At 43.3% G+C, this 15,338-nt stretch overlaps 1 protein-coding gene across 1 annotated transcript in view; it reads left to right on the top strand.

Annotated features, from left to right (window-relative positions):
• Positions 1–1,189: 1,189 nt before the first annotated feature.
• Positions 1,190–15,338, top strand: part of TAOK1 (TAO kinase 1) — a 247,468-nt gene continuing 233,319 nt past the window's right edge. Inside the window, exon 1 of the mRNA XM_030185736.1 lies at positions 1,190–1,897. The gene's annotated coding sequence lies outside the window, so the exon portion shown is untranslated. The remainder of the gene's footprint in view (positions 1,898–15,338) is intronic.

Below are 15,338 nucleotides of genomic sequence, written 5' to 3'. Positions count from 1 at the left end.
TTATTTTTTTGTTTTGAAAATGAGCTTCTAAATGTATGTTATTGTAATATCTGTAAAGAGGATCAACAGTGATCAAGAGCTCTCAACCCAACAACAAATTATAAAACGATCTGGCAATTTTGGTTGTTTTTCAGATCTGATCAGTTTCAACACAGAAGATCAGTATTTACAAATACAACAAGTAATTGTATTTTTGCACTATGCATAATTAATTTAATGGATTTTATGACAAACAAATGGAGAATTTGTTTTCTTTCCGGGCTGCAAAACTTGGTAGGGAAATTTCCTACCTTACTAACTGCCAGTGACTATAAGAATTTAGACGTCACATTAAAACATATTTGCTCCGAAAATGTTTAAGAGAAAAGGGTTAGATTTGTCTCTCATGTCTGGCTACCATTACACTTTGGATGTTATATATTGTACTCAGATGTTGCATAATGTATACGTTACTTTGCAAGTCTATGTGCTTTGAAAATGAGCATCTTTGTAATTCCTTGTACTAGCCAGGTTTTTTCCCCTGATTGTTATCCATGTAGAACTGCAAGGTTTATTGCAGAATATAAGACAAATTGTTATTATTTCCATCCGAGGTCTGATAGATGTATATTTCATTTTAAATGTAAAGCTTGTCCACAAGGTGGCAGCGGCCCCGCCACACTGCATAAGAAGCTGTGAGTTACAGCATTAGTTTTCGAGTCTTTCTGATACTTTTCCAAAGACCTAACAAAAACGTTGCTATGATACATGAGCTGTCAAGACCTTAACACGGCTCTTCTTCAAAAGTACCATATATTGAAGTAGCTCCATCACCCAGCCAAGCTCACTCTCCCAGTTTCTCATAGCAACAGAACCCACAAACCAGCACCAGGAAGGCCTGCCTGGGAATCGTAGTCCCACCCTTAGGAGCGGGCCCCAACGGGAGATCCACTGGATGACTGTACAACATTCAACAGAATTCCTCCCCATAGAGTTCATGAGAAACAAACAAGGAAAGTGGAAAGACCAAGCAGCCCTATCAGCAGCATCTCACCTTTCACTCACAACAAGAGCGAAATGACGTCTCGCGAGAACTCCGGTCTTCTAGTTGTGAAATGTGGCATGCGCAAAACCCAGACCATTTTTTAGGCGCGCGCTCTCTGACGCGTTGTTTCGTGGGGGTAAGGATGGCGCGTTCTCGCTGACTTGCACGTACTTTCACGCTGGCACACAGGCCAGGGCGCGCGCTCGTTGGTTCACAGTCTCGCGTGGAGGGCATGCTGGCGCGTGCTCGGTGGCGCTTAGCCTTGCGCGGGTGCACGCTGGCAGGCTGGCGCGCGCGCCCCGCTCGCTCGGACGGAACGCTGTGACTGACTGGGGTTGTGTGTAAGGAGGAGCAGGCAGGGAGGAGACGGAGAGACTGACGGATCGAAGGACTGCATTGCCGCCTGGGACCGGGACTGCCAGTGCCTATCTTTGTGTCTGGCCTGGAGCCGCGCGGTCGGGATTTTATCTTATACGAGGAATTAAAAAACGAAGGAAACACATCCACAGCCAGCGACCGCTGCCTTTCCGCCTCTGCCGGCGGGGCCCGCCGAGGCCTGGGTGCGGCGGGGAAGGGGGGCCTTGCCTGGCCAGGGCCGGCCGGCCGGCCGCAACCGGGCCTGCTCTCCTTCCCCTAAGTCTTGGCCCCTCACTCCGCGCCATCTTGGCTGCGAGGCAGCTTCCTCAGGGCCCCCGTTGCCGGCTTTGGCGCATTACTCTCCGGAGGTGGCTTAGCCGGCCTTCACCCGATTTATTTGACGGAGAAGCTCCCTCCCTGAAACACCTCTTCCCGTATTCTTGAAGGCTTCTATCCTAGCGGATCTCATTCCCCCCTGGGATCTTTGGCTGGAGTGAAAGTGGCCTGTTACAAAAGGTGAGATATGCTGAAGGGGGATACGGTATTGTTATTTGCGGCGCTGCAATGGCGAGATTTCTGTGGCTTTTTATAGATGCCATGGAGTTTTGTGCAGTGTTATAAAGAGGGATTTAAGTATTGTGGATAAGAGGATACTTAATAGGAGGGTGGGTGGATGTATTTCCTGTGTGGCCCTCTCTACTCCCCTTGCGCTTTCAATGCTGCAGTGCTGCAGATCTTGGACACAGACCCTGTGTATGTTACTGTACATGGGAGGGAGGAGGGGGCAATGGGAAGGTAATGAATGGTTGACTTTTTGACGTCAGAAATGTTTCTTAATTTCTCTAGGATATTTTTAATCATAACATCATTGGCTTTCTGCCCTTGTCCAGATTAGTGATGTCATAGGCAGGCTGTGAATGCGTTTAGGGTGCTAACTGCAACCTAGCATTATATTTTTTTTGTATAGGATTTTTTTTCAGACGTAATGAACTCTTTATAGATGCTGATGTACTAGTTTAGTTTTGTTGTTACATATTCAGCTTGCATTAATAACAATGTATTGTTAGAATACCATTTCTGAAGACGTTTTTATGCTTGGCATTCATTTTTTAAGGTCGACATCTGTTCTGATCCTTGATTTATATGCAGTGGCCTTCATCAATGCCCTTTGGGTTTTGTTGTAGATGACCTAATCCCTGTATATATTTTAAAGATAGTTATCTATTTATATTTATGAAATAAACTTTAGTCTAGTTTGCTACATTGCATCTGTTCAAACTCAGTCTGTAACTTGATTTGTTACAAGTAACATCATTTAAAATGTATTGTATGTGGTATAGAATTGCCATAGTTTGTTGCCAAGTTCTCCTTACTGTGCCCTTGTCACAAGTCATTGAAGACTTTTTTTTTTCAAGATTTTATCTGGTAGGTATACATTTATAGTTGTTCTGTATATATATTTTTTTCTCCTTAGTGGTGGTGTCCTTGTTTTAAGAAGAGGAGATTTAGAATGTGTATCAATGTTACTGGGCAGCCTGCCATAAAATATTTGATGTTTTGTTAAAGGGTCCTCTGTTTGCTGTCTGAACGACTTGAGCTACAAATTGTTTTAGCTAGTTGGAAAAAAATTCTAGAATAAAAGAATCCTAATAATCCTATATAATAATTTGCACCTCGTCTGGATGCCTGGGTTTGTAACACACTTCCTATTGGTCCACCCTGGTGGTGATGTCAGAGGGCGGACCAATGGGAAGTGAGAGGGAAGGGAAGCCAGCACCAACCAGCCACACAACGTTGGAGATGAGTACATAATCGCCTCCCCCCCTCTGAGTTCAAGGCCCCCCTCTCCTCCTCCTCCCCTCCCCTCCCCTCCGAGTTCCATGCTCCCCTCCAAGTTACAGGCCCCCATCCCCTTCGAGTTGCAGGACACCCCCCTCCCCTTCAAGTTGTGACCTCCCTCCCTCCGAGTTCCACACCCTCCTCTCCTCCGAGATCCACGCCCCCATGCCTCCCTCCCTTTCTCTGTCTCCTCTCCGACTGCAAGCACGACCTGTCCTCTGGCAGCCCCTCGCCTTCCTGCGTGCCAGCTGTAATTTAAAAATTCTTATCTCGGGGTCCAGCGTCCGTAGTGAAGGCGAGCTGCGCTTCAGACTGCCTTCTCATCTGTCTCAGCTCTGCCGCTGGTCTCGCCCTTCCGGAAACAGGAAATAAGGGCGGGACCAGAGGCAGAGCTGCGATAGATGGGAAGGCAGGATGAAGCACCGCTCGCTTTCACTGCAGGCGCCGGACCCAGTGGTTAGAATTTTTAAATTACAGCCGGCACGCAGGAAGGCGAGGGGCTGCCAGAGGACAGGTCTTGCTTGCAGTCGGAGGGGAGACAGAGAGAGGGAGGGAGGTGAGGGGGTCTGGAACTCGGAGGGGAAGGAAGGGTCCTGGAACTCTAAGGCTAGGGGGGGTGTCCTGGAACTGGAAGGGCAGGGGAGGGGGGCCCTGGAACTCAAAGGGGAGGGGGCAGTCCTGGAACTCGAGGGGGCGTGGAACCTTGCTAGCGCCCGTTTCATTTCTCTAGGAAACGGGCCTCTTTTACTAGTTTTAAAATAAAGCTACTATGTCCTTGATACCACTTCCCACAAACATCAAAGCCAGATTACAGAAAAGGTTTTGACAGACATTACTTTTAGAAGTGGTTTGCTGCAGGTCATACATTACTTTAATTTAACTTCATTTGAAGTACAAGATAGATATATAAAATTGCTGTTGAATATATTTGTTGTGCTCACAAATGTTATTTTCCTCTTGCCATTTTAATGTGAAGTAATAGTTTTTGGTATAGCCCTGAGGCTCAGAGGATGACTATTTCTATGTGATATAAATTTTGCTATTGGTTGTTTCATAGGTATGTCTATATTTTCAAAGAGAAATAGTAATACACTGCATTGACTGACAGGGTTTCTCTTTACATTTGTAAATAATACATTTTCATCACTGCAACTTAAGAAATCTTCTTTTTATTACAGATGCAATTACTTCAATGGCTGGCCATTTTAGTTTTAATTTGTTTAGATTCACAAGCACTCACATGATTGGATCTCTCTGGAGGCCATTAGGGGGATAATAGGACATTGGATGTTTCTGCAGTGGCCATGCTAGAAGGCTTGAAGGCAGGTATAGGAAAGGTGGACACTGGAGGTAGTCCATGCTCTGTGGCTGTATACACAATAACTGGGCAGACTGGATTGGCCAGATGGCCGTTTTTGGTGGTTATTTACTGTATGACCATTCTGTAGATGCTACAAAAAAATTATATAACATAAGAAACTAACATTGCTTTCAATGATTATACTTTTTCCAAGTCAGTTTCACTTTATGTTGTATATACCACCTGTTGATAAGTGGATCTAAGTGGTTTATATTTGTAAACCAAACTGTGAAAATCTTTTCTTTGCATGTAGCAAAACTGTGTTTTGTTTGAAAGCTAGTGACTGGTTTCACTTTTTTCCCCTGTGTTACAGCTGTGTATTAGAAAATACGGTCAGTATAAACTGTTTAGTTACATGCCACAGATTTAGTCCAAGAAAGGTCTGAAATGAAGTTTCTTTGTATGTTAAAATTATTCAAGTGAACAGTGGAATGTGCAGACATGTAATAGTTGTGAAAATGTTTTCTTTAAAGTTTTATCCATTTTGTGGAGCATTTATTCTTAATTTTTGAAAGATATTTTTCTTTGGCAAATCTGCTTATGGTCTTCTAGGATATCTTTCATCTTTCTTTTTTTTTTTTTTTGTTTCCTTCCTGAAGCAGTTATGCCTTCCTGGTTATATTTATTTATTGGGATTTACTAACTGCATCCAATCAAGGTGATGTACAACAGCAGGTCCAGTTATGGTTGGAAAACACAGGTAGTAGAATTTTTAGATGTTGGTAGATGAGACCTAGGTTGGTCAGTCATTGATAGAGCCACCCTCAGTGCTAAGGCAATCTCTTAGTTGGTTTTAAAAGCATGAATTATTTTTTCCCCTTCATTTTTGCTTTTAGGTAAGAAATGTAGTTGATTTGTTAAATAACCATTCACTTACCTGCAGTTTTGTTTAAGGTTTTCCAAAGTTGACCTGGCTACCTCTTACTGGGAACTTGACACAGCCATATTGCCTCCTGATGCAAACAGACTCTGTTGGTTACCCCTTTTGGTATTGGTTACGTGGTATATGCAGTTCTATTCCTAAATTAAAATTGTCTTCCCATTTTTATAGAACCTCTGGAGACTGGGAAATACTTACTGAACTTGAATGTAACTCGCCTTGAATTGCTACTGAAAAGATGTGAGCTAAATCCAAATTTCTGTATTCGTACCTCCTCTTCGTGTTTCCTTTTACATTCTGTATCTCTTCTAAGCTTGTGTGAATTCTGCCAGTGTTTTGGTTAATAATACCTTTGACAGAATATCCTGCACTTCCACCACCACCTCAGTAGAGAAATATTTCCTCATGCTCCTTCTGATCCTCCCTCATTGTACTGTCATATCTTGACTGCTTATGCTGGCGTTTGTTTTTCCTATGGTAAATCCTGTATTCTTATACTTCGGTTGTTTAAATGTTTTTAACATATCCCTTCTTTTTTTCATTCCTCCAGAGAACATAGTTTGAGCAATTTAAAATTCTCTGTATAATGGTGGAGCTACAGTGCCCTGCATCATTTTGATTTTCTTGTTCTGAACCATTTCCTTTCTTTCATGCTCTTATGAAGGTATGATCTCAAGACCTGAACAGGTTATTGAAGCACAGCTTCAATAACCTTTACTATTCTAGTTATTTCAAGCATTCTCTCTTTAGGTCTTAATTGTGGTGGAATTGTACAGAACTACTATGAATTTGGCACTGGTTTGGACAGTAGAGGACATTGGTTAACCAATCAGCCTGCATGGACTGAAAAGCGTCAGTAGCCACATCATCTCTCACTGTGCTAGGATGGAGGAGGCAACAGTAGCAGTGGTTTCATCATTTTCATTTGCTGGCATTACCCTGAGTGGAGGAGTAGACTAATGGTTGGTGCAGTGGCCTGATAACCAGGGGAACTGGGTTCAATCCCCATTACAACTCTTTGTGACCCTGGGCAAGACACTTATTTGTCCGTTGCCCCAGGTACAAAAAAAACAAACCCCTAAAACAAAACAAAAAATCTTAAATTGTGAGCCTACGAGAGACAGAAAAAAAATACCAGTATATATGATTTGTAAACTGCTTTGATTGTACCACAGAAAATCAGTATATGAAATCCCTTTCTCATTACCCAACACGGAGGAGAAGATAGTATGTATGGGACTAGGTTGGATGCTGTTGAGCTTGAATTGGGGAAAGAGAAGGAGTATGTTGTTGCCTAAGCTAGGGTTCAAAGGTGCCCACAATGCAAATGGAATACATCTAAGGTGTGTGAAATTTGTGAGAAAGGACCATTAGGTCCAGGATTGTGTGAAATGTGCCACAATGTTGCCCCAGGCCTTAGAGATGCAAGAAATAAAACTCTGAGGCCCAGATACATCAACCATACGTAAAAAAAATCTAAAACGTTAAAGTCCTTAACGAATTTGAAAAAACGAAGCATGCACCAAAAAAACAAGTCGCACATGTTTGGTGCGGTATTGAAAAGTACAATGTATCAAAGATTCGTAATCCCCGTCGGTAATCGGCCCCTAAAGCATGCGCAGAGCAGCCAAGCATTATGCTGGCTGCTCTGCGCATGCCACAAACGTCAAAACCAAAAAAAAAAAAACCCAACACAAGCACGTGGCTCCCCGCTTTCCCCTGCATAAAATATCTCAACAAACATCAAAAAAGGATCGGGAGGGGGCAAAGGCGCTCATCAGGAACGTCCTGTATGGATGGCCTTGCCCCGCCCCCCGCCCGAGGTTGCTGCTGATCCCCGCTTCTCCCTGTATGAAATAAAAATCCATAAAAATCAAAACTTTTGCAGCGCTGGGCCCCCCTCCCTTTCTGTCTCTCTCTTCTCCTTCTCCCACCACTGCTCCGCCTCCCGTCATCTCTGCCCCCGTGCCACACCCCCTGAGTTCGTCGCCGCAGCTCCCTCCCTCCATCGGACCCCCTCTCCGCCTTAATGGCCGGTGCAGCGCCTCTCACCTGTGAGTGAAGGCGCTGCACGGGATGGAACAGCTGATCGTCGATCGCTTCTGCCTTCACCGACGTCTCTCTCCTTCCTGTGCCCGCCCTCCTCTGACGTAGATGAGCGCCTTTGCCCCCTCCCGATCCTTTTTTGATGTTTGTAAAGCTTTTATATTTTATGCAGGGGAAAGCGGGGAGCCAGTGTTTGTGGTGGTTTTTTTAATCTCGCTTTTCTGTTTAAACATGCCAGCTTGGATTTTTATGGTGCAGGGGGCAGCGGGGAGATGACAGCTCAGGCCTTTACGACTGCTCTGCCCATACGTTTAATATGTCGCGGTAAATGATTCGGTGTGATCGTCGGTATTGTTAGTGCATCCTGAATCGCCCACATTACAATGGTAGTTACTCTTTTGTATTCCGTTTTCGTTAGCTGCTTGCTTTGTCGGAAAAAGGCCTTTAATGCATGCAACGGTTAGGAATTTCGTTCGTTAAAGGGTTGTTAGAGGGTCGTTAAGGTTTAGTGCATCTGGCCCAGAGTTTTTACAGAACGGTGCTACAGGCAAGTTTGGTGAACATAAGCACAGCTGACCGGTTGTCTCTCATGCTGGATAGGCTAGAAAGGCTGTGGCGAAGACTAAGCATTTGGCTGCTGCAACTTATGATGCTAAGCCCTCCACAAGTTCGGCTTTGCCAACTGAGTTGAGCAGCTGTTTCTCCCCAGTTAAGCAACGGGGATGCTTTTGAAGCCAGTGAACATTTGTTTATAGCTAGTGTGGTGCTTCAGGTATAAGCATCTATCTGATGTCATGGTGCAGTAGTGCAATGATAACAGCTGCGCCTTGGTGCCCAACAGTATTAGCACCTTGGTGGTGAGGCTGTTGAAGTAGTACAGAATGGAGCCTAGGGAATTTGAATCTTGGTTGACATCTGTGAGAGGGTAGGTAAAAGGGGATCCGGGAAGGCATGCAGAAGGGGGGTGCAGGCAGCCAGGGAACCCCAACGGGGCAGACTTCATGTGCCCAACACCCACATTCAGAAAGCTGCGCTACCAGAGGCAGAGAGGTTGGCCGGGTTAAGGAAGAAGAGGAGGAACTACCAGTCCTAGAATCCCTCTCTTCCCCACCTGGCTGTGCAAGAATTAGGGGAGAAGATAGAAGATTGGGAAATGGTCTCTGAGGGAGGTGATGAAGGCCAGCTGGAGAGGTTGGGGGAGGGGGAAGTTGAAGAGGAGGATAAAATGGAGGTTACTGAAGGACTAGAGGAGGAACAGATGGAGATTGGAGCTCTGACTCAAACCCGAAAAGCTGCTGTAAGAGGGTGGCTGGCTGTGCCTTGGAGAGACTGATGGAAGACCAGAGGAGAGAGACTGAGGCGCTGGGGGAGATCTCTACTAAAGAGGAAACAGATGCAGCCCCTGGGGTAGAAAGAGGGCTGGGCACAATTGAAACCCCAGTCTAAACCAGGTGGGACCAAAGCTGTGTAGCTGTGCTGTAAGAAAGACTGTGTAAACTGTTTCATACTGAAAAGGTCTGGGCCTGCAACCTACCAAGCTATTGTGTTTTCTTTCTGATAATGTACTGTTCCCTAAAAGAAGTAATTTTGGCTAAAGTGAAGTTATATGGACTGTTTAAACCCTGAATGAGACTTTGGCAGCAAACCTTAACAACCTGGGAGTAAGGTGTTTTCCTTTTGTGTCTGTGCTGAATGGAAGCAAGAAAATAAAGTTTTTTTCTATAAACGTTTTGCCTTGATTGAGCCTCTGTGGAAACAATATAGAGAGGAGGAAGTCCTGCAAGCTCTCAGGGGGTCTGACCCTGAGTTCCCAGAACAGGCCAAGGTGGTGTGGAGCGAGGCAACAGTCGGGTGAAGAAGGAAGCTAAGCAGGGTCGAGCCTGGCTGGGTCCTGGAAGGGGGACCCAGCTACACATCTTTGAGTTTGATGCAGCCTAATGTGCCTCACTCTTTGTTGCACCTCTATGGATTTTGTTCCAGGTAGTTCCTCAGCCTCATCCAGTTTTCCAGTATATGTGGCAGGAGTTCTTGCAACAGCACTGTGCCACCTGGAATGTTCAGTCTTCTTCCTCTACACCAGTGTTTCCCAAGTCGATTATGGAGTACCTCCTTGCCAGTCAGGCTTTTAGGATATCCATAATGAGTATGCATGAAAGAGATTTGCATATAATGGAGGCAGTCTTTTTCAAATCAAGTTCATGCATATTCATTGTGGATATCCTGAAAACCTGTCTGACAAGAGGGTGCTTCAGGACTGACTTTGGAAACACTGCTCTACACCAACGGTTCTGGTTCAGCCAAGGTCTCGGTCTGTAGTGTCTGAAGATTGAGAAGGGGATTTCTCTTCTCCTCTTCAGATCTTTCTCCTCTCCTCTTCAGATCTTTCTCCATCTCCCTCATCTGTTGAGCAGTTGGAGGAGTTGTTGGAGGATGTTTCTTATCCAGGATTTTTACAAAAGCTATCTGCTTGTTTATTTGGGCAGCAAATTTGGGCAGTCTTAGAATCGGCCAGAGTTGCATGGAGCTTTGACATATCTGAATATTTCCAAAGAGTTGGTTGGCTTGCCCATTTACGAGGTCCTCCTGGAAGTTAAGTGAAAAATTTGACACTCCCTTTTCTATTAAACTGGTTTTAAAGTAGTTGTTTGCTAAGTATAAGATGCAGCCTGTTTTCAGGCATGACAAAGTGCAATTGCCTCATCAGTCAGTGGTGGTAGAGTCAGTTCTTAGGCAGTTTAAAGTCTCTGACCAGTTCTGCTGCAGCACCGGGGAGAGATTCCAAGGTTCTAGACTTACTGGGAAGTGGGGGAAAAAGATGTTTTAAAGCTTCATGTTGAACACAAGTATTGCAGCTCATCAGTTTTAGTACAGTTTTTGACAACTGTATTGGATGCATTACAGTCTTGCCCTGTGCAGAACTGTAATGAGGAAACAAACAGAGCAGATCAGTAGTTGGTACAAACAAATCTTTATTGTAGAGTTTCAACCTAATGTAATGCCCGACACAGGCAGATGTGTGGTATATAGTTTTCAAACACTAGATATGATGTATTTTTTAAGTCAAGTACTTTTTAAGTTAAAGTAATTGGTTATTTATTATCATTAATGTCTAATATACATGTATTTGTGACACCTATGTCATATTGGACTTTACATGTTCTGGTTTTAATTTTTAATTCTTCATTTTGTATTTTTAGTTATTTTTTTATATTTGTTGTTTTGTTTATTACTTTCTAGCCCCTGACACAACCCCCTTGTGGGTGAATTGAAACTCTACAATAAAGATATGTTTGTATCAACTACTGATCTGCTCTGTTTCCACATTGGAGTTTGCAGATTGGCTGCCTTGTTGCTTTTTCAGCACTGTAGGGATCGTGAATGTACTTGATTCCCACTGCAGCTCCTTTGTGACTCTGGGCAAGTCACTTAACCCTCCATTGCCCCTGGTACAACATAAGTACCTGAATATATGTAAACCGCTTTGAATGTAGTTGCAAAAAAACCTCAGAAAGGCGGTATATCAAGTCCCATTTCCCTTCTAGGTTCTTTTACAGACCTCTTACGATGCCTATGATACTGTGTCCAGGAGGGTTGCTACTGCCATTGTTGTTAGGAGATTGGCTTGGTTCAGAGCCTCGGGTTTGAGGGAGTATTTGTGTGTGTGTGTATAGCTGATGCAGTGTATTCTAGTGAGCATTTATTTGGTAAAAAGGTGCAGGAAATTGTGTCCCTTTTTAAGAACAACTGTTCAACTATATGCACTGTCTTAGCGGAGACCTTGATCATGTTAGTTTGCTCGTAGAGGCTCTTATAATTAGCAGAGGAGGCCTTATTTTCCTTATAGAAGGTCTCTGAATTCCTATTGAGTCCACTAGGCCATATTGACAACAGCAGCAGTCTGATCAGTCCTCTGGGGTGAGGGAGAGTCGGAAGCCTCCACGTTCAGCTGCTGAGGCAGAGCAGGGTTTTTGACTATTCCAGTGTCCCTATGCAGCTGGGAAAATATCAAAACAGATTCTTGGGTTTTGAGTATTATAAGGGAAGGGTACACGATGAATTTCACGTCATTCCCAGTTTTTGTAAAACTAAAGTTTCACCCTCCACCAGGGTATCGATTGAAGGTGTTGCTCGAGGAGGTCAAGCATCTTATAGAGAAAAATGCGGAAAGGTACTCAGGTTTTTATTCCAGGTACTTCCTTATTCCCAAAAAGAGAAGGAGATGTGCATCCAGTTTTAGATTTGAGGAATCTCAACTGACATGTTAGGAAGGAAAGGTTCTGAATTTGCTAGGGACTGTACTACCATACATTCAGAAGGGCGACTGAATGGTATCCCTTAAATTAAAAGATGCTTTCCTTAATGTACCCATTCATCAGGCACTTTGGAAATGGTTGAGGTTCCGCATTTGCAACACCTTTTATCAGTTCAACGTTCTTCCTTTTGGCGTTGGTTCTTCACCGACAAGTGTTCACAAAATGCGCAGCAGTAGTAAAAGTGCAGTTCTGCAGAGAGGTGTGAAAGTCTTTCCTTACCTAGACGATTGGCTAATTGTGGCTGGTTCAGTGGCCATGGGGAATATTCTTGGGAAGGAGTTCTGGACCTTTGCAGCAAGTAGGGTTTGGTGAACAATGCCAAGTTGGTTATGCAGCCAACACAGATGCTGCACTACATTGGGGCTGTGATAGTGCAACATGTGGCCATGGTGCCATTTTTAAGAGCAAAGTCTGGTGAAAGCTTGTTGGTGCAAATTCTGTTAGGCCATATGGAAACATGTTTATTTGTTGTGCCTCTGATGCGATTACGTATGAGGATTCCTCATTGGGAGCTCAAGCTGTAATGGTCTCAGAGGCTGTGCAGTCCCCTCAAACCAGTTCAATTGACAGAGGTTCTACTAAGGAATTGCTTGGTGGGCAGATCTAAACCGTGTTCTACAGGACAAGCAATTAGGTTATTTAAGAGCTCAAATAGTGTTGACCACAGATGTATCAAACATGGGCTGGGTTGCTCATTGTCAGCAGTGGAGAATGCAGGATCACTGGTCTCGGGAGGAGACCACACTTTATATAAATCTTTTATGGTTCAGAGCGATTCAGTATGCTCTTCAGGTTTTTTGGCATATGCTGGTAGGCTCCGTGGTAGAGATCTTCACAGACAACCAGGTCGCCATGTTTTATGTGGACAAACAGGGCAGTCTAGGTTCTTACCAGTTGTGCAGGGAAGTGTTGATTTGGAATTTTGCTTTGGTAAACAAGATGTTTTTGATCACTAGGTGTCTGCTGGGAAGGCCGAACATGTTGTTGGACAGTCTTTTTTTTTTTTTTTTTAGAACCCCCCACAAATGGATGTTAGATGATGAGGTAGTGAGGTTCATATTCTGCAGATGGGGCGACCTTTCAGTATATTTGCTTGGCACGGAAGAGAATGCGAAATGTCACCTTTTTTTGTTCCCTAAGGTTGAGCAAGTTAAATTGCCTGGGTGACACATTTTGGAATGTAGATTTGGTTCTGTCTGACTAAAGCCCCCTTTGAGCCCTTGTATTTAGCAGACGTGAAATTTCTTACTTGGAAAACTTTGTTTTTAATCACTATTGTTTTAGCACATAGGATTAGTGAGATGCAAGCTTTGGTATACTATTCCCCTTGTACTCAACTGCTGTCAGAGAAGTAATTTTACACTAACATCCCAAGTTCCTTCCAAACATTGTGTCAGTGTTTCATTTAAATGAAGTTTTGGTGTTTCCTGTGTTTTTCCCACCGCTACACGTGTCTGCGTTTCAAGCTCATATGCATATATTAGATTGTAAAAGACCCCTGCAATTTTATTTGCAAAAGACTACTAAAATGAATAGGCCTTCACAGTTGTTTGTATTTTCATAGCAGGGGTGCACAGTGTCCTGTCAACAAACAAACTTTGTCTTTGTGGATTGCAAGGGTATGGATTTTTGTTATGAATCGGTGTAGAGTAACAGCTTATAGTTTGAGGACAGTAGCCACAACCAAGGCTAATTTAAGCAATGCTTCTATGCATGAGATTTGTAAAGCAGTAACGTGGTCATCTTCACTTGTTTTTGCAAAACATAATTGTTTGGATAACCCACGTTCAGAAAATCGAAGTTTTGGTTCTCTGGTTATGAGCGATTTTTAAACGTTTTTGGTTAATAAAATGAGTTTAAAAGTATATTAAAATATTTAGGCTAAACTCTTATATGTTTGACAATTCTCTTGAGACTAACAGATCATATGGTATATTATAATGTTTGTCTGTATTTGCATGAATAAAGATGTTGTCCTTCAACTTGCCGCCTCCTCCTCCTTTTTGTTACAGGTTGCATAATTTTTATTAGGATGGGAAGGAATGTGCAACTCTGAGCTTGGGAGTCATCAACAGTGTAGCTTTGGATTCTGTCTGTCTATGGAGAAAAGGGAGTTACTTACCTGTAATGTTTGTTCTCCGTGGACAGGAGGATCCTAAGCTACACTCTCCCACCCATCTCCACCCCAGTTGAAGTAAGCTTGGGATAGTCTTGAGGTTCTAGTGGTTGTGGGTCTAAGGAGATTTGGGGTGCCTGGGATGGAAGTCTTATTTGAATTGGTAGCTAGGACATGAGTTCTGACTGTGACTACATGGTTGACGACATCAATAGTGTAGCTTAGTATCCTGCCACGGAGAACAAACATTACGGGTAAGCAACTTCCTTTTATGTTGCTTTCCACTATTCCAGAACTTGTGGGATAGTTGAAAACTGAGCTGAGACTTAACTCTCTTGGCATCCAGTACAGCTCCTCAATTGTTTTCTATTTCCAGCAGGTAGATGGACACAGACTTCAGCCTCTGGTTCTGAGTAATTTGCACCTGGTCCAGTTGGTCAGTTGGTCTCCAGTTGAGTTTTGTGGGTGGCATGAATTTGCAGAGTCATATTTGGACGTCTTCAGATCCCTGTCTCTGGTGCCCCGCAAATTTGCTTCTTTCCTTCATTCACCTCACCTCTGTTTCTTGTGGAGCTCTCCTTTTCCAATACAACAACCTTTAAAGAAAAAAACAAAAAGAGAAGGAAAGAGGTTTGCTGGAGAGCATGGGACAGAGTATTAGTCCTGAGCCTTTCTTATCTGTGTTAAGACTTGTGGAGACTGTGAGCTTTGGGGGAGCAGCTGACAGTGGTAAGTCAGACTAAAGTGGGTATTAACTCAACTATTGAAGAAACTTGCTATTCTGACTGGAGCACAGAGCATGGTATTCTTGCTAAGTTGCCATCTTGCTTGATCGCTTTTCATGTTTATTTTGCCTCTGATGATGCCTTATCTTGAAATGTAACAGGTAATTTTGTTTCTGTACTTTATACGATCACTAATAAAAAGATTTACATAATCGCCTTCAGATTTATTTTTGACCATAGATTAAATCATCAACTTCTATACCACACTTTGTTGAATGCATCTTCTGTTTTGATTCATGTAAACTGAACCAAGATTATGGCAGGACTGTGAGTAATGCATAACCAGATGTAGTGCAGTTAGACACAACTCAGCATTGGCTGATAAATTTTGCTGGTAAATCTCTTATATTTGGGTTTTATAACAATACAAAGAAGACTGGATGGTGGACCAAAACCAAGTGCAGAGGAATCAGACATTCGGTCAAGTGAGTTGGAAAGCTTTTAGCTTGAAATGTAAAAGAAGAATAGCACCCAAGTAATGAGAGTGCTTGTAAATGGGTAGACGAAATAGAGAATAAGGTATGTCAGGATCATGCTGTTTCTCCTTCAGATTTTTTAATTAATTTATTGGGATTTATTAACTTCCTTTATGAAGAGATTCACCCAAGGTGGTGTACA

This window comes from Microcaecilia unicolor, chromosome 13, assembly GCF_901765095.1.
Source record: "Microcaecilia unicolor chromosome 13, aMicUni1.1, whole genome shotgun sequence".
NCBI lineage: Eukaryota > Metazoa > Chordata > Amphibia > Gymnophiona > Siphonopidae > Microcaecilia > Microcaecilia unicolor.
The sequence above is the reverse complement of the archived record's forward strand: the minus strand, read 5'-3'. Positions and strand labels throughout refer to the sequence as shown.